The sequence below is a fragment of the Myxine glutinosa genome, chromosome 9 (assembly GCF_964187855.1).
Source record: "Myxine glutinosa chromosome 9, kmMyxGlut1.1, whole genome shotgun sequence".
Lineage (NCBI taxonomy): Eukaryota > Metazoa > Chordata > Myxini > Myxiniformes > Myxinidae > Myxine > Myxine glutinosa.
In genome coordinates, this window is record NC_136269.1 from 59,933,895 (window position 1) to 59,954,302 (window position 20,408).

A 20,408-nucleotide genomic window follows, 5' to 3' on the forward strand; every position below is an offset into this window, starting at 1 on the left:
CTTTTTGAATCACCACCAAGCTTGCTTTTTGAATCACCACCAAGCTTGATTTTTGAACCACCACCCAGCTTGCTTTTTGAACCAGAACCCAGTTTACTTTTTAAACCACCACCAAGCTTGCTTTTTGAACCACCACCAAGCTTGCTTTTTGAACCAGAACCCAGCTTGCTTTCTGAACCACCACCCAGCTTGCTTTTTGAACCAGAACCCAGCTTGCTTTTGAACCACCACCAAACTTGCTTTTTAAACCACCACCAAGCTTGCTTTTTGAAGCACCACCAAGATTGCTTTTTGAACCACCACCAAGCTTGCTTTTTGAACCAGAACCCAGCTTGCTTTTGAACCACCACCCAGCTTGCTTTTTGAACCACCACCAAGCTTGCTTTTTGAACCAGAACCCAGCTTGCTTTTGAACCACCACCAAGCTTGCTTTTTGAACCAGAACCCAGCTTGCTTTTGAACCACCACCAAGCTTGCTTTTTAAACCACCACCAAGCTTGCTTTTTGAACCACCATCAAGCTTGCTTTTTAAACCACCACCAAGCTTGCTTTTTGAACCACCACCAAGCTTGCTTTTTGAACCACCACCAGCTTGCTTTTTGAACCACCACCCAGCTTGCTTTTTGAACCATCACCCAGCTTGCTTTCTGAACCACCACCAAGCTTGCTTTTTCAACCACCACCAAGCTTGCTTTTTGAATCACCACGAAGCTTTCTGAACCACCACCCAGCTTGCTTTTCAACCACCAACAAGCTTGCTTTCTGAACCACCACCCAGCTTGCTTTTCAACCACCACCAAGCTTGCTTTGTGAATCACCACCATGCTTGCTTTTGAACCACCACCCAGCTTGCTTTTGAACCACCACCCAGCTTGCTTTTTGAACCACCACCAAGCTTGCTTTTTGAACCACCACCCAGCTTGCTTTTCAACCACCACCAAGCTTGCTTTTTGAATCACCACCATGCTTGCTTTTGAACCACCACCAAGCTTGCTTTTGAACCACCACCCAGCTTGCTTTTTGAACCACCACCAAGCTTGCTTTTTGAACCACCACCAAGCTTGCTTTTTGAACCACCACCAAGCTTGCTTTTTGAATTGCCACCAAGCTTGATTTTTGAATTGCCACCATGCTTGCTTTTTGAATCACCACCAAGCTTGCTTTTTGAATCACCACCAAGCTTGATTTTTGAACCACCACCCAGCTTGCTTTTTGAACCAGAACCCAGCTTGCTTTTTAAACCACCACCAAGCTTGCTTTTTGAACCACCACCAAGCTTGCTTTTTGAACCAGAACCCAGCTTGCTTTCTGAACCACCACCCAGCTTGCTTTTTGAACCAGAACCCAGCTTGCTTTTGAACCACCACCCAGCTTGCTTTTTAAACCACCACCAAGCTTGATTTTTGAATTGCCACCATGCTTGCTTTTTGAATCACCACCAAGCTTGCTTTTTGAATCACCACCAAGCTTGATTTTTGAACCACCACCCAGCTTGCTTTTTGAACCAGAACCCAGTTTACTTTTTAAACCACCACCAAGCTTGCTTTTTGAACCACCACCAAGCTTGCTTTTTGAACCAGAACCCAGCTTGCTTTCTGAACCACCACCCAGCTTGCTTTTTGAACCAGAACCCAGCTTGCTTTTGAACCACCACCAAACTTGCTTTTTAAACCACCACCAAGCTTGCTTTTTGAAGCACCACCAAGATTGCTTTTTGAACCACCACCAAGCTTGCTTTTTGAACCAGAACCCAGCTTGCTTTTGAACCACCACCCAGCTTGCTTTTTGAACCACCACCAAGCTTGCTTTTTGAACCAGAACCCAGCTTGCTTTTGAACCACCACCAAGCTTGCTTTTTGAACCAGAACCCAGCTTGCTTTTGAACCACCACCAAGCTTGCTTTTTAAACCACCACCAAGCTTGCTTTTTGAACCACCATCAAGCTTGCTTTTTAAACCACCACCAAGCTTGCTTTGTGAACCACCACCCAGCTTGCTTTTCAACCACCATGAAGCTTGCTTTGTGAATCACCACCAAGCTTGCTTTTTGAACCACCACCAAGCTTGCTTTCTGAACCACCACCAAGCTTGCTTTTTCAACCACCACGAAGCTTGCTTTCTGAACCACCACCCAGCTTGCTTTTTAAACCACCACCAAGCTTGCTTTTTGAACCACCACCCAGCTTGCTTTTTGAAGCATCACCCAGCTTGCTTTTTGAACCATCACCCAGCTTGCTTTTTGAACCACCACCCAGCTTGCTTTTTGAACCACCACCAAGCTTGCTTTTTGAACCACCACCCAGCTTGCTTTTTGAACCACCACCCAGCTTGCTTTTTGAACCAGAACCCAGCTTGCTTTTTAAACCACCACCAAGCTTGCTTTTTGAACCACCACCCAGCTTGCTTTTTGAACCATCACCAAGCTTGCTTTTTGAACCACCCCCCAGCTTGCTTTTTGAACCAGAACCCAGCTTGCTTTTGAACCACCACCAAGCTTGCTTTTTGAACCACCACCAAGCTTGCTTTATGAACCACCACCAAGCTTGCTTTTGAACCACCACCCAGCTTGCTTTTTAAACCACCACCAAGCTTGCTTTTTGAACCACCACCCAGCTTGCTTTTTAAACCACCACCAAGCTTGCTTTTTGAATCACCGCCAAGCTTGCTTTTTGAACCACCACCAAGCTTGCTTTTTGAACCTGAACCCAGCTTGCTTTTGAACCACCACCAAGCTTGCTTTTTGAACCAGAACCCAGCTTGCTTTTGAACCACCACCAAGCTTGCTTTTTGAACCAGAACCCAGCTTGCTTTTGAACCACCACCAAGCTTGCTTTTTGAACCACCACCAAGCTTGCTTTTTGAACCACTACCCAGTTTGCTTTTTAAACCACCACCAAGCTTGCTTTTGAACCAGAACCCAGCTTGCTTTTTGAACCAGAACCCAGCTTGCTTTTTGAACCAGAACCCAGTTTGCTTTTTAAACCACCACCAAGCTTGCTTTTGAACCAGAACCCAGCTTGCTTTTGAACCAGAACCCAGCTTGCTTTTTGAACCAGAACCCAGCTTGCTTTTGAACCACTACCCAGTTTGCTTTTTAAACCAACACCAAGCTTGCTTTTGAACCAGAACCCAGCTTGCTTTTTGAACCAGAACCCAGCTTGCTTTTTAAACCACCACCAAGCTTGCTTTTGAACCAGAACCCAGCTTGCTTTTGAACCACCACCAAGCTTGCTTTTTGAACCAGAACCCAGCTTGCTTTTTGAACCACCACCAAGCTTGCTTTTTAAACCACCACCAAGCTTGCTTTTGAACCAGAACCCAGCTTGCTTTTGAACCACCACCAAGCTTGCTTTTTGAACCAGAACCCAGCTTGCTTTTGAACCACCACCAAGCTTGCTTTTTGAACCAGAACCCAGCTTGCTTTTGAACCACTACCCAGTTTGCTTTTTAAACCACCACCAAGCTTGCTTTTTGAACCACCACCAAGCTTGCTTTTTGAACCAGAACCCAGTTTGCTTTTCAACCACCATGAAGCTTGCTTTGTGAATCACTACCAAGCTTGCTTTTTGAACCACCACCAAGCTTGCTTTCTGAACCACCACCAAGCTTGCTTTTTCAACCACCACGAAGCTTGCTTTCTGAACCACCACCCAGCTTGCCTTTTAAACCACCACCAAGCTTGCTTTTTGAACCACCACCCAGCTTGCTTTTTGAACCATCACCCAGCTTGCTTTTTGAACCATCACCCAGCTTGCTTTTTGAACCACCACCCAGCTTGCTTTTTGAACCACCACCAAGCTTGCTTTTTGAACCACCACCCAGCTTGCTTTTTGAACCACCACCCAGCTTGCTTTTTGAACCATCACCCAGCTTGCTTTTTGAACCACCACCCAGCTTGCTTTTTGAACGAGAACCCAGCTTGCTTTTTAAACCACCACCAAGCTTGCTTTTTGAACCACCACCCAGCTTGCTTTTTGAACCATCACCAAGCTTGCTTTTTGAACCACCCCCCTAGCTTGCTTTTTGAACCAGAACCCAGCTTGCTTTTGAACCACCACCAAGCTTGCTTTTTGAACCACCACCAAGCTTGCTTTATGAACCACCACCAAGCTTGCTTTTGAACCACCACCCAGCTTGCTTTTTAAACCACCACCAAGCTTGCTTTTTGAACCACCACCCAGCTTGCTTTTTAAACCACCACCAAGCTTGCTTTTTGAATCACCAGCAAGCTTGCTTTTTGAACCACCACCAAGCTTGCTTTTTGAACCTGAACCCAGCTTGCTTTTGAACCACCACCAAGCTTGCTTTTTGAACCAGAACCCAGCTTGCTTTTGAACCACCACCAAGCTTGCTTTTTGAACCAGAACCCAGCTTGCTTTTGAACCACCACCAAGCTTGCTTTTTGAACCACCACCAAGCTTGCTTTTTGAACCACTACCCAGTTTGCTTTTTAAACCACCACCAAGCTTGCTTTTGAACCAGAACCCAGCTTGCTTTTTGAACCAGAACCCAGCTTGCTTTTTGAACCAGAACCCAGTTTGCTTTTTAAACCACCACCAAGCTTGCTTTTGAACCAGAACCCAGCTTGCTTTTGAACCAGAACCCAGCTTGCTTTTTGAACCAGAACCCAGCTTGCTTTTGAATCACTACCCAGTTTGCTTTTTAAACCACCACCAAGCTTGCTTTTGAACCAGAACCCAGCTTGCTTTTTGAACCAGAACCCAGCTTGCTTTTTAAACCACCACCAAGCTTGCTTTTGAACCAGAACCCAGCTTGCTTTTGAACCACCACGAAGCTTGCTTTTTGAACCAGAACCCAGCTTGCTTTTTGAACCACCACCAAGCTTGCTTTTTAAACCACCACCAAGCTTGCTTTTGAACCAGAACCCAGCTTGCTTTTGAACCACCACCAAGCTTGCTTTTTGAACCAGAACCCAGCTTGCTTTTGAACCACCACCAAGCTTGCTTTTTGAACCAGAACCCAGCTTGCTTTTGAACCACTACCCAGTTTGCTTTTTGAACCACCACCAAGCTTGCTTTTTGAACCACCACCAAGCTTGCTTTTTGAACCAGAACCCAGTTTGCTTTTTAAACCACCACCAAGCTTGCTTTTTGAACCACCACCAAGCTTGCTTTTTGAACCACCACCAAGCTTGCTTTTTGAACCAGAACCCAGCTTGCTTTTGAACCACCACCAAGCTTGCTTTTGAACCACTACCCAGTTTGCTTTTTAAACCACCACCAAGCTTGCTTTTTGAACCAACACCAAGCTTGCTTTTGAACCACCACCCAGCTTGCTTTTTAAACCACCACCAAGCTTGCTTTTTGAACCACCACCAAGCTTGCTTTTTGAACCAAAACACAGCTTGCTTTTGAACCACCACCCAGGTTGCTTTTTGAACCACCACCAAGCTTGCTTTTAAACCACCACCCAGCTTGCTTTTTGAACCACCACACAGCTTGCTTTTTGAACCATCACCAAGCTTGCTTTTTGAACCACCACCAAGCTTGCTTTTTGAACCAGAACCCAGTTTGCTTTTTAAACCACCACCAAGCTTGCTTTTTGAACCACCACCAAGCTTGCTTTTTGAACCAGAACCCAGCTTGCTTTTGAACCACCACCAAGCTTGCTTTTGAACCACTACCCAGTTTGCTTTTTAAACCACCAGCAAGCTTGCTTTTTGAACCACCACCAAGCTTGCTTTTTGAACCAGAACCCAGCTTGCTTTTGAACCACCACCAAGCTTGCTTTTGAACCACTACCCCGTTTGCTTTTTAAACCACCACCAAGCTTTCTTTTTGAACCACCACCAAGCTTGCTTTTGAACCACCACCAAGCTTGCTTTCTGAACCACCACCAAGCTTGCTTTTTCAACCACCACGAAGCTTGCTTTCTGAACCACCACCCAGCTTGCCTTTTAAACCACCACCAAGCTTGCTTTTTGAACCACCACCCAGCTTGCTTTTTGAACCATCACCCAGCTTGCTTTTTGAACCATCACCCAGCTTGCTTTTTGAACCACCACCCAGCTTGCTTTTTGAACCACCACCAAGCTTGCTTTTTGAACCACCACCCAGCTTGCTTTTTGAACCACCACCCAGCTTGCTTTTTGAACCATCACCCAGCTTGCTTTTTGAACCACCACCCAGCTTGCTTTTTGAACGAGAACCCAGCTTGCTTTTTAAACCACCACCAAGCTTGCTTTTTGAACCACCACCCAGCTTGCTTTTTGAACCATCACCAAGCTTGCTTTTTGAACCACCCCCCTAGCTTGCTTTTTGAACCAGAACCCAGCTTGCTTTTGAACCACCACCAAGCTTGCTTTTTGAACCACCACCAAGCTTGCTTTATGAACCACCACCAAGCTTGCTTTTGAACCACCACCCAGCTTGCTTTTTAAACCACCACCAAGCTTGCTTTTTGAACCACCACCCAGCTTGCTTTTTAAACCACCACCAAGCTTGCTTTTTGAATCACCAGCAAGCTTGCTTTTTGAACCACCACCAAGCTTGCTTTTTGAACCTGAACCCAGCTTGCTTTTGAACCACCACCAAGCTTGCTTTTTGAACCAGAACCCAGCTTGCTTTTGAACCACCACCAAGCTTGCTTTTTGAACCAGAACCCAGCTTGCTTTTGAACCACCACCAAGCTTGCTTTTTGAACCACCACCAAGCTTGCTTTTTGAACCACTACCCAGTTTGCTTTTTAAACCACCACCAAGCTTGCTTTTGAACCAGAACCCAGCTTGCTTTTTGAACCAGAACCCAGCTTGCTTTTTAAACCACCACCAAGCTTGCTTTTGAACCAGAACCCAGCTTGCTTTTGAACCAGAACCCAGCTTGCTTTTTGAACCAGAACCCAGCTTGCTTTTGAATCACTACCCAGTTTGCTTTTTAAACCACCACCAAGCTTGCTTTTGAACCAGAACCCAGCTTGCTTTTTGAACCAGAACCCAGCTTGCTTTTTAAACCACCACCAAGCTTGCTTTTGAACCAGAACCCAGCTTGCTTTTGAACCACCACCAAGCTTGCTTTTTGAACCAGAACCCAGCTTGCTTTTTGAACCACCACCAAGCTTGCTTTTTAAACCACCACCAAGCTTGCTTTTGAACCAGAACCCAGCTTGCTTTTGAACCACCACCAAGCTTGCTTTTTGAACCAGAACCCAGCTTGCTTTTGAACCACCACCAAGCTTGCTTTTTGAACCAGAACCCAGCTTGCTTTTGAACCACTACCCAGTTTGCTTTTTGAACCACCACCAAGCTTGCTTTTTGAACCACCACCAAGCTTGCTTTTTGAACCAGAACCGAGTTTGCTTTTTAAACCACCACCAAGCTTGCTTTTTGAACCACCACCAAGCTTGCTTTTTGAACCACCACCAAGCTTGCTTTTTGAACCAGAACCCAGCTTGCTTTTGAACCACCACCAAGCTTGCTTTTGAACCACTACCCAGTTTGCTTTTTAAACCACCACCAAGCTTGCTTTTTGAACCAACACCAAGCTTGCTTTTGAACCACCACCCAGCTTGCTTTTTAAACCACCACCAAGCTTGCTTTTTGAACCACCACCAAGCTTGCTTTTTGAACCAAAACACAGCTTGCTTTTGAACCACCACCCAGGTTGCTTTTTGAACCACCACCAAGCTTGCTTTTAAACCACCACCCAGCTTGCTTTTTGAACCACCACACAGCTTGCTTTTTGAACCATCACCAAGCTTGCTTTTTGAACCACCACCAAGCTTGCTTTTTGAACCAGAACCCAGTTTGCTTTTTAAACCACCACCAAGCTTGCTTTTTGAACCACCACCAAGCTTGCTTTTTGAACCAGAACCCAGCTTGCTTTTGAACCACCACCAAGCTTGCTTTTGAACCACTACCCAGTTTGCTTTTTAAACCACCAGCAAGCTTGCTTTTTGAACCACCACCAAGCTTGCTTTTTGAACCAGAACCCAGCTTGCTTTTGAACCACCACCAAGCTTGCTTTTGAACCACTACCCCGTTTGCTTTTTAAACCACCACCAAGCTTTCTTTTTGAACCACCACCAAGCTTGCTTTTGAACCACTACCCAGTTTGCTTTTTAAACCAGCACCAAGCTTGCTTTTTGAACCACCACCAAGCTTGCTTTTTGAACCAGAAACCAGCTTGCTTTTGAACCACCACCCAGCTTGCTTTCTGAACCACCACCAAGCTTGCTTTTTGAACCACCACCAAGCTTGCTTTTTGAACCACCACCCAGCTTGCTTTTTGAACCATCACCAAGCTTGCTTTTTGAACCACCACCAAGCTTGCTTTTTGAACCAGAACCCAGCTTGCTTTTTGAACCATCACCAAGCTTGCTTTTTGAACCACCACCAAGCTTGCTTTTTGAACCAGAACCCAGCTTGCTTTTGAACCACCACCAAGCTTGCTTTTTGAACCAGAACCCAGCTTGCTTTTGAACCACCACCAAGCTTGCTTTTTGAACCAGAACCCAGCTTGCTTTTGAACCACTACCCAGTTTGCTTTTTAAACCACCACCAAGCTTGCTTTTTGAACCACCACCAAGCTTGCTTTTTAAACCACCACCAAGCTTGCTTTTGAACCAGAACCCAGCTTGCTTTTGAACCACCACCAAGCTTGCTTTTGAACCACTACCCAGTTTGCTTTTTGAACCAGAACCCAGCTTGCTTTTGAACCACTACCCAGTTTGCTTTTTCAACCAGAACCCAGCTTGCTTTTGAACCAGAACCCAGCTTGCTTTTTAAACCACCACCAAGCTTGCTTTTTAAACCACCACCAAGCTTGCTTTTTAAACCACCACCAAGCTTGCTTTTTGAACCACCACCCAGCTTGCTTTTTGAACCATCACCAAGCTTGCTTTTTGAACCACCACCAAGCTTGCTTTTTGAACCAGAACCCAGCTTGCTTTTGAACCACCACCAAGCTTGCTTTTTGAACCAGAACCCAGCTTGCTTTTGAACCACCACCAAGCTTGCTTTTTATACCACCACCAAGCTTGCTTTTTGAACCACCACCCAGCTTGCTTTTTGAACCACCACCAAGCTTGCTTTTTGAACCACCACCAGCTTGCTTTTTGAACCACCACCCAGCTTGCTTTTTGAACCATCACCCAGCTTGCTTTTTGAACCACCACCCAGCTTGCTTTTTGAACCAGAACCCAGCTTGCTTTTTAAACCACCACCAAGCTTGCTTTTTGAACCACCACCCAGCTTGCTTTTTGAACCATCACCAAGCTTGCTTTTTGAACCACCACCCAGCTTGCTTTTTGAACCAGAACCCAGCTTGCTTTTGAACCACCACCAAGCTTGCTTTTTGAACCACCACCAAGCTTGCTTTTTGAACCACCACCAAGCTTGCTTTTGAACCACCACCCAGCTTGCTTTTTAAACTACCACCAAGCTTGCTTTTTGAACCACCACCCAGCTTGCTTTTTAAACCACCACCAAGCTTGCTTTTTGAACCACCACCAAGCTTGCTTTTTGAACCACCACCAAGCTTGCTTTTTGAAACTGAACCCAGCTTGCTTTTGAACCACCACCAAGCTTGCTTTTTGAACCAGAACCCAGCTTGCTTTTGAACCACCACCAAGCTTGCTTTTTGAACCAGAACCCAGCTTGCTTTTGAACCACCACCAAGCTTGCTTTTTGAACCACCACCAAGCTTGCTTTTTGAACCACTCTCCAGTTTGCTTTTTAAACCACCACCAAGCTTGCTTTTGAACCAGAACCCAGCTTGCTTTTTGAACCAGAACCCAGTTTGCTTTTTAAACCACCACCAAGCTTGCTTTTGAACCAGAACCCAGCTTGCTTTTGAACCAGAACCCAGCTTGCTTTTTGAACCAGAACCCAGCTTGCTTTTGAACCACTACCCAGTTTGCTTTTTAAACCACCACCAAGCTTGCTTTTGAACCAGAACCCAGCTTGCTTTTTGAACCAGAACCCAGCTTGCTTTTTAAACCACCACCAAGCTTGCTTTTGAACCAGAACCCAGCTTGCTTTTGAACCACCACCAAGCTTGCTTTTTGAACCAGAACCCAGCTTGCTTTTGAACCACCACCAAGCTTGCTTTTTGAACCACCACCAAGCTTGCTTTATGAACCACCACCAAGCTTGCTTTTGAACCACCACCCAGCTTGCTTTTTAAACCACCACCAAGCTTGCTTTTTGAACCAGAACCCAGCTTGCTTTTGAACCACTACCCAGTTTGCTTTTTAAACCACCACCAAGCTTGCTTTTGAACCAGAACCCAGCTTGCTTTTTGAACCAGAACCCAGCTTGCTTTTTAAACCACCACCAAGCTTGCTTTTGAACCAGAACCCAGCTTGCTTTTGAACCACCCCCCTAGCTTGCTTTTTGAACCAGAACCCAGCTTGCTTTTGAACCACCACCAAGCTTGCTTTTTGAACCACCACCAAGCTTGCTTTATGAACCACCACCAAGCTTGCTTTTGAACCACCACCCAGCTTGCTTTTTAAACCACCACCAAGCTTGCTTTTTGAACCACCACCCAGCTTGCTTTTTAAACCACCACCAAGCTTGCTTTTTGAATCACCAGCAAGCTTGCTTTTTGAACCACCACCAAGCTTGCTTTTTGAACCTGAACCCAGCTTGCTTTTGAACCACCACCAAGCTTGCTTTTTGAACCAGAACCCAGCTTGCTTTTGAACCACCACCAAGCTTGCTTTTTGAACCAGAACCCAGCTTGCTTTTGAACCACCACCAAGCTTGCTTTTTGAACCACCACCAAGCTTGCTTTTTGAACCACTACCCAGTTTGCTTTTTAAACCACCACCAAGCTTGCTTTTGAACCAGAACCCAGCTTGCTTTTTGAACCAGAACCCAGCTTGCTTTTTGAACCAGAACCCAGTTTGCTTTTTAAACCACCACCAAGCTTGCTTTTGAACCAGAACCCAGCTTGCTTTTGAACCAGAACCCAGCTTGCTTTTTGAACCAGAACCCAGCTTGCTTTTGAATCACTACCCAGTTTGCTTTTTAAACCACCACCAAGCTTGCTTTTGAACCAGAACCCAGCTTGCTTTTTGAACCAGAACCCAGCTTGCTTTTTAAACCACCACCAAGCTTGCTTTTGAACCAGAACCCAGCTTGCTTTTGAACCACCACCAAGCTTGCTTTTTGAACCAGAACCCAGCTTGCTTTTTGAACCACCACCAAGCTTGCTTTTTAAACCACCACCAAGCTTGCTTTTGAACCAGAACCCAGCTTGCTTTTGAACCACCACCAAGCTTGCTTTTTGAACCAGAACCCAGCTTGCTTTTGAACCACCACCAAGCTTGCTTTTTGAACCAGAACCCAGCTTGCTTTTGAACCACTACCCAGTTTGCTTTTTGAACCACCACCAAGCTTGCTTTTTGAACCACCACCAAGCTTGCTTTTTGAACCAGAACCCAGTTTGCTTTTTAAACCACCACCAAGCTTGCTTTTTGAACCACCACCAAGCTTGCTTTTTGAACCACCACCAAGCTTGCTTTTTGAACCAGAACCCAGCTTGCTTTTGAACCACCACCAAGCTTGCTTTTGAACCACTACCCAGTTTGCTTTTTAAACCACCACCAAGCTTGCTTTTTGAACCAACACCAAGCTTGCTTTTGAACCACCACCCAGCTTGCTTTTTAAACCACCACCAAGCTTGCTTTTTGAACCACCACCAAGCTTGCTTTTTGAACCAAAACACAGCTTGCTTTTGAACCACCACCCAGGTTGCTTTTTGAACCACCACCAAGCTTGCTTTTAAACCACCACCCAGCTTGCTTTTTGAACCACCACACAGCTTGCTTTTTGAACCATCACCAAGCTTGCTTTTTGAACCACCACCAAGCTTGCTTTTTGAACCAGAACCCAGTTTGCTTTTTAAACCACCACCAAGCTTGCTTTTTGAACCACCACCAAGCTTGCTTTTTGAACCAGAACCCAGCTTGCTTTTGAACCACCACCAAGCTTGCTTTTGAACCACTACCCAGTTTGCTTTTTAAACCACCAGCAAGCTTGCTTTTTGAACCACCACCAAGCTTGCTTTTTGAACCAGAACCCAGCTTGCTTTTGAACCACCACCAAGCTTGCTTTTGAACCACTACCCCGTTTGCTTTTTAAACCACCACCAAGCTTTCTTTTTGAACCACCACCAAGCTTGCTTTTGAACCACCACCAAGCTTGCTTTCTGAACCACCACCAAGCTTGCTTTTTCAACCACCACGAAGCTTGCTTTCTGAACCACCACCCAGCTTGCCTTTTAAACCACCACCAAGCTTGCTTTTTGAACCACCACCCAGCTTGCTTTTTGAACCATCACCCAGCTTGCTTTTTGAACCATCACCCAGCTTGCTTTTTGAACCACCACCCAGCTTGCTTTTTGAACCACCACCAAGCTTGCTTTTTGAACCACCACCCAGCTTGCTTTTTGAACCACCACCCAGCTTGCTTTTTGAACCATCACCCAGCTTGCTTTTTGAACCACCACCCAGCTTGCTTTTTGAACGAGAACCCAGCTTGCTTTTTAAACCACCACCAAGCTTGCTTTTTGAACCACCACCCAGCTTGCTTTTTGAACCATCACCAAGCTTGCTTTTTGAACCACCCCCCTAGCTTGCTTTTTGAACCAGAACCCAGCTTGCTTTTGAACCACCACCAAGCTTGCTTTTTGAACCACCACCAAGCTTGCTTTATGAACCACCACCAAGCTTGCTTTTGAACCACCACCCAGCTTGCTTTTTAAACCACCACCAAGCTTGCTTTTTGAACCACCACCCAGCTTGCTTTTTAAACCACCACCAAGCTTGCTTTTTGAATCACCAGCAAGCTTGCTTTTTGAACCACCACCAAGCTTGCTTTTTGAACCTGAACCCAGCTTGCTTTTGAACCACCACCAAGCTTGCTTTTTGAACCAGAACCCAGCTTGCTTTTGAACCACCACCAAGCTTGCTTTTTGAACCAGAACCCAGCTTGCTTTTGAACCACCACCAAGCTTGCTTTTGGAACCACCACCAAGCTTGCTTTTTGAACCACTACCCAGTTTGCTTTTTAAACCACCACCAAGCTTGCTTTTGAACCAGAACCCAGCTTGCTTTTTGAACCAGAACCCAGCTTGCTTTTTAAACCACCACCAAGCTTGCTTTTGAACCAGAACCCAGCTTGCTTTTGAACCAGAACCCAGCTTGCTTTTTGAACCAGAACCCAGCTTGCTTTTGAATCACTACCCAGTTTGCTTTTTAAACCACCACCAAGCTTGCTTTTGAACCAGAACCCAGCTTGCTTTTTGAACCAGAACCCAGCTTGCTTTTTAAACCACCACCAAGCTTGCTTTTGAACCAGAACCCAGCTTGCTTTTGAACCACCACCAAGCTTGCTTTTTGAACCAGAACCCAGCTTGCTTTTTGAACCACCACCAAGCTTGCTTTTTAAACCACCACCAAGCTTGCTTTTGAACCAGAACCCAGCTTGCTTTTGAACCACCACCAAGCTTGCTTTTTGAACCAGAACCCAGCTTGCTTTTGAACCACCACCAAGCTTGCTTTTTGAACCAGAACCCAGCTTGCTTTTGAACCACCACCAAGCTTGCTTTTTGAACCACCACCCAGCTTGCTTTTTGAACCATCACCCAGCTTGCTTTTTGAACCATCACCCAGCTTGCTTTTTGAACCACCACCCAGCTTGCTTTTTGAACCACCACCAAGCTTGCTTTTTGAACCACCACCCAGCTTGCTTTTTGAACCACCACCCAGCTTGCTTTTTGAACCATCACCCAGCTTGCTTTTTGAACCACCACCCAGCTTGCTTTTTGAACGAGAACCCAGCTTGCTTTTTAAACCACCACCAAGCTTGCTTTTTGAACCACCACCCAGCTTGCTTTTTGAACCATCACCAAGCTTGCTTTTTGAACCACCCCCCTAGCTTGCTTTTTGAACCAGAACCCAGCTTGCTTTTGAACCACCACCAAGCTTGCTTTTTGAACCACCACCAAGCTTGCTTTATGAACCACCACCAAGCTTGCTTTTGAACCACCACCCAGCTTGCTTTTTAAACCACCACCAAGCTTGCTTTTTGAACCACCACCCAGCTTGCTTTTTAAACCACCACCAAGCTTGCTTTTTGAATCACCAGCAAGCTTGCTTTTTGAACCACCACCAAGCTTGCTTTTTGAACCTGAACCCAGCTTGCTTTTGAACCACCACCAAGCTTGCTTTTTGAACCAGAACCCAGCTTGCTTTTGAACCACCACCAAGCTTGCTTTTTGAACCAGAACCCAGCTTGCTTTTGAACCACCACCAAGCTTGCTTTTTGAACCACCACCAAGCTTGCTTTTTGAACCACTACCCAGTTTGCTTTTTAAACCACCACCAAGCTTGCTTTTGAACCAGAACCCAGCTTGCTTTTTGAACCAGAACCCAGCTTGCTTTTTAAACCACCACCAAGCTTGCTTTTGAACCAGAACCCAGCTTGCTTTTGAACCAGAACCCAGCTTGCTTTTTGAACCAGAACCCAGCTTGCTTTTGAATCACTACCCAGTTTGCTTTTTAAACCACCACCAAGCTTGCTTTTGAACCAGAACCCAGCTTGCTTTTTGAACCAGAACCCAGCTTGCTTTTTAAACCACCACGAAGCTTGCTTTTGAACCAGAACCCAGCTTGCTTTTGAACCACCACCAAGCTTGCTTTTTGAACCAGAACCCAGCTTGCTTTTTGAACCACCACCAAGCTTGCTTTTTAAACCACCACCAAGCTTGCTTTTGAACCAGAACCCAGCTTGCTTTTGAACCACCACCAAGCTTGCTTTTTGAACCAGAACCCAGCTTGCTTTTGAACCACCACCAAGCTTGCTTTTTGAACCAGAACCCAGCTTGCTTTTGAACCACTACCCAGTTTGCTTTTTGAACCACCACCAAGCTTGCTTTTTGAACCACCACCAAGCTTGCTTTTTGAACCAGAACCCAGTTTGCTTTTTAAACCACCACCAAGCTTGCTTTTTGAACCACCACCAAGCTTGCTTTTTGAACCACCACCAAGCTTGCTTTTTGAACCAGAACCCAGCTTGCTTTTGAACCACCACCAAGCTTGCTTTTGAACCACTACCCAGTTTGCTTTTTAAACCACCACCAAGCTTGCTTTTTGAACCAACACCAAGCTTGCTTTTGAACCACCACCCAGCTTGCTTTTTAAACCACCACCAAGCTTGCTTTTTGAACCACCACCAAGCTTGCTTTTTGAACCAAAACACAGCTTGCTTTTGAACCACCACCCAGGTTGCTTTTTGAACCACCACCAAGCTTGCTTTTAAACCACCACCCAGCTTGCTTTTTGAACCACCACACAGCTTGCTTTTTGAACCATCACCAAGCTTGCTTTTTGAACCACCACCAAGCTTGCTTTTTGAACCAGAACCCAGTTTGCTTTTTAAACCACCACCAAGCTTGCTTTTTGAACCACCACCAAGCTTGCTTTTTGAACCAGAACCCAGCTTGCTTTTGAACCACCACCAAGCTTGCTTTTGAACCACTACCCAGTTTGCTTTTTAAACCACCAGCAAGCTTGCTTTTTGAACCACCACCAAGCTTGCTTTTTGAACCAGAACCCAGCTTGCTTTTGAACCACCACCAAGCTTGCTTTTGAACCACTACCCCGTTTGCTTTTTAAACCACCACCAAGCTTTCTTTTTGAACCACCACCAAGCTTGCTTTTGAACCACTACCCAGTTTGCTTTTTAAACCAGCACCAAGCTTGCTTTTTGAACCACCACCAAGCTTGCTTTTTGAACCAGAAACCAGCTTGCTTTTGAACCACCACCCAGCTTGCTTTCTGAACCACCACCAAGCTTGCTTTTTGAACCACCACCAAGCTTGCTTTTTGAACCACCACCCAGCTTGCTTTTTGAACCATCACCAAGCTTGCTTTTTGAACCACCACCAAGCTTGCTTTTTGAACCAGAACCCAGCTTGCTTTTTGAACCATCACCAAGCTTGCTTTTTGAACCACCACCAAGCTTGCTTTTTGAACCAGAACCCAGCTTGCTTTTGAACCACCACCAAGCTTGCTTTTTGAACCAGAACCCAGCTTGCTTTTGAACCACCACCAAGCTTGCTTTTTGAACCAGAACCCAGCTTGCTTTTGAACCACTACCCAGTTTGCTTTTTAAACCACCACCAAGCTTGCTTTTTGAACCACCACCAAGCTTGCTTTTTAAACCACCACCAAGCTTGCTTTTGAACCAGAACCCAGCTTGCTTTTGAACCACCACCAAGCTTGCTTTTGAACCACTACCCAGTTTGCTTTTTGAACCAGAACCCAGCTGGCTTTTGAACCACTACCCAGTTTGCTTTTTCAACCAGAACCCAGCTTGCTTTTGAACCAGAACCCAGCTTGCTTTTTAAACCACCACCAAGCTTGCTTTTTAAACCACCACCAAGCTTGCTTTTTAAACCACCACCAAGCTTGCTTTTTGAACCACCACCCAGCTTGCTTTTTGAACCATCACCAAGCTTGCTTTTTGAACCACCACCAAGCTTGCTTTTTGAACCAGAACCCAGCTTGCTTTTGAACCACCACCAAGCTTGCTTTTTGAACCAGAACCCAGCTTGCTTTTGAACCACCACCAAGCTTGCTTTTTAAACCACCACCAAGCTTGCTTTTTGAACCACCACCCAGCTTGCTTTTTGAACCACCACCAAGCTTGCTTTTTGAACCACCACCAGCTTGCTTTTTGAACCACCACCCAGCTTGCTTTTTGAACCATCACCCAGCTTGCTTTTTGAACCACCACCCAGCTTGCTTTTTGAACCAGAACCCAGCTTGCTTTTTAAACCACCACCAAGCTTGCTTTTTGAACCACCACCCAGCTTGCTTTTTGAACCATCACCAAGCTTGCTTTTTGAACCACCACCCAGCTTGCTTTTTGAACCAGAACCCAGCTTGCTTTTGAACCACCACCAAGCTTGCTTTTTGAACCACCACCAAGCTTGCTTTTTGAACCACCACCAAGCTTGCTTTTGAACCACCACCCAGCTTGCTTTTTAAACTACCACCAAGCTTGCTTTTTGAACCACCACCCAGCTTGCTTTTTAAACCACCACCAAGCTTGCTTTTTGAACCACCACCAAGCTTGCTTTTTGAACCACCACCAAGCTTGCTTTTTGAAACTGAACCCAGCTTGCTTTTGAACCACCACCAAGCTTGCTTTTTGAACCAGAACCCAGCTTGCTTTTGAACCACCACCAAGCTTGCTTTTTGAACCAGAACCCAGCTTGCTTTTGAACCACCACCAAGCTTGCTTTTTGAACCACCACCAAGCTTGCTTTTTGAACCACTCTCCAGTTTGCTTTTTAAACCACCACCAAGCTTGCTTTTGAACCAGAACCCAGCTTGCTTTTTGAACCAGAACCCAGTTTGCTTTTTAAACCACCACCAAGCTTGCTTTTGAACCAGAACCCAGCTTGCTTTTGAACCAGAACCCAGCTTGCTTTTTGAACCAGAACCCAGCTTGCTTTTGAACCACTACCCAGTTTGCTTTTTAAACCACCACCAAGCTTGCTTTTGAACCAGAACCCAGCTTGCTTTTTGAACCAGAACCCAGCTTGCTTTTTAAACCACCACCAAGCTTGCTTTTGAACCAGAACCCAGCTTGCTTTTGAACCACCACCAAGCTTGCTTTTTGAACCAGAACCCATATTGCTTTTTGAACCACCACCAAGCTTGCTTTTTAAACCACCACCAAGCTTGCTTTTGAACCAGAACCCAGCTTGCTTTTGAACCACCACCAAGCTTGCTTTTTGAACCAGAACCCAGCTTGCTTTTGAACCACCACCAAGCTTGCTTTTTGAACCAGAACCCAGCTTGCTTTTGAACCACTACCCAGTTTGCTTTTTAAACCACCACCAAGCTTGCTTTTTGAACCACCACCAAGCTTGCTTTTTGAACCAGAACCCAGTTTGCTTTTTAAACCACCACCAAGCTTGCTTTTTAAACCACCACCAAGCTTGCTTTTTGAACCAGAACCCAGCTTGCTTTTGAACCACCACCAAGCTTGCTTTTGAACCACTACCCAGTTTGGTTTTTAAACCACCACCAAGCTTGCTTTTTGAACCACCACCAAGCTTGCTTTTGAACCACCACCCAGCTTGCTTTTTAAACCACCACCAAGCTTGCTTTTTGAACCACCACCAAGCTTGCTTTTTGAACCAGAACGCAGCTTGCTTTTGAACCACCACCCAGCTTGCTTTTTGAACCACCACCAAGCTTGCTTTTAAACCACCACCCAGCTTGCTTTTTGAACCACCACCCAGCTTGCTTTTTGAACCATCACCAAACTTGCTTTTTGAACCACCACCAAGCTTGCTTTTTGAACCAGAACCCAGTTTGCTTTTTAAACCACCACCAAGCTTGATTTTTGAACCACCACCAAGCTTGCTTTTTGAACCAGAACCCAGCTTGCTTTTGAACCACCACCAAGCTTGCTTTTGAACCACTACCCAGTTTGCTTTTTTAACCACCACCAAGCTTGCTTTTTGAACCACCACCAAGCTTGCTTTTTGAACCAGAACCCAGCTTGCTTTTGAACCACCACCAAGCTTGCTTTTGAACCACTACCCCGTTTTCTTTTTAAACCACCACCAAGCTTGCTTCTTGAACCACCACCTAGCTTGCTTTTGAACCACTACCCAGTTTGCTTTTTAAACCAGCACCAAGCTTGCTTTTTGAACCACCACCAAGCTTGCTTTTTGAACCAGAACCCAGCTTGCTTTTGAACCACCACCCAGCTTGCTTTGTGAACCACCACCAAGCTTGCTTTTTGAACCACCACCAAGCTTGCTTTTTGAACCACCACCCAGCTTGCTTTTTGAACCATCACCAAGCTTGCTTTTTGAACCACCACCAAGCTTGCTTTTTGAACCAGAACCCAGCTTGCTTTTGAACCACCACCAAGCTTGCTTTTTGAACCAGAACCCAGCTTGCTTTTGAACCACCACCAAGATTGCTTTTTGAACCAGAACCCAGCTTGCTTTTGAACCACTTCCCAGTTTGCTTTTTAAACCACCACCAAGCTTGCTTTTTGAACCACCACCAAGCTTGCTTTTTAAACCACCACCAAGCTTGCTTTTGAACCAGAACCCAGCTTGCTTTTGAACCACCATCAAGCTTGCTTTTTGAACCAGAACCCAGCTTGCTTTTGAACCAGAACCCAGCTTGCTTTTGAACCACCACCAAGCTTACTTTTTGAACCAGAACCCAGCTTGCTTTTGAACCACTACCCAGTTTGCTTTTTAAACCACCACCAAGCTTGCTTTTTGAATCACCACCAAGCTTGCTTTTTGAACCAGAACCCAGCTTGCTTTTGAACCACCACCCAGCTTGCTTTTTGAACCAGAACCTAGCTTGCTTTTGAACCAGAACCCAGCTTGCTTTTTAAACCACCACCAAGCTTGCTTTTTGAACCAGAACCCAGCTTGCTTTTGAACCACCACCAAGCTTGCTTTTTGAACCACCACCAAGCTTGCTTTTTGAACCACCACCAAGCCTGCTTTTGAACCACCACCCAGCTTGCTTTTTAAACCACCACCAAGCTTGCTTTTTGAACCACCACCCAGCTTGGTTTTTAAACCACCACCAAGCTTGCTTTTTGAACCACCACCCAGCTTGCTTTTTGAACCAGAACCCAGCTTGCTTTTGAACCACCACCCAGCTTGCTTTTTGAACCAGAACCCAGCTTGCTTTTGAACCAGAACCCAGCTTGCTTTTGAACCACCACCAAGCTTGCTTTTTGAACCAGAACCCAGCTTGCTTTTGAACCACCACCCAGCTTGCTTTTTGAACCAGAACCCAGCTTGCTTTTGAACCACCACCAAACTTGCTTTTTGAACCACCACCAAGCTTGCTTTTTGAACCACTACCCAGTTTGCTTTTTAAACCACCACCAAGCTTGCTTTTGAACCAGAACCCAGCTTGCTTTTTGAACCAGAACCCAGCTTGCTTTTTGAACCAGAACCCAGTTTGCTTTTTAAACCACCACCAAGCTTGCTTTTGAACCAGAACCCAGCTTGCTTTTTGAACCAGAACCCAGCTTGCTTTTGAACCACTACCCAGTTTGCTTTTTAAACCACCACCAAGCTTGCTTTTTGAACCACTACCCAGTTTGCTTTTTAAACCACCACCAAGCTTGCTTTTGAACCGGAGCCCAGCTTGCTTTTTGAACCAGAACCCAGCTTGCTTTTTGAACCAGAACCCAGTTTGCTTTTTAAACCACCACCAAGCTTGCGTTTGAACCAGAACCCAGCTTGCTTTTGAATCAGAACCCAGCTTGCTTTTGAACCAGAACCCAGCTTGCTTTCTGAACCAGAACCCAGCTTGCTTTTTGAACCAGAACCCAGCTTGCTTTTTAAACCACCACCAAGCTTGCTTTTGAACCAGAAC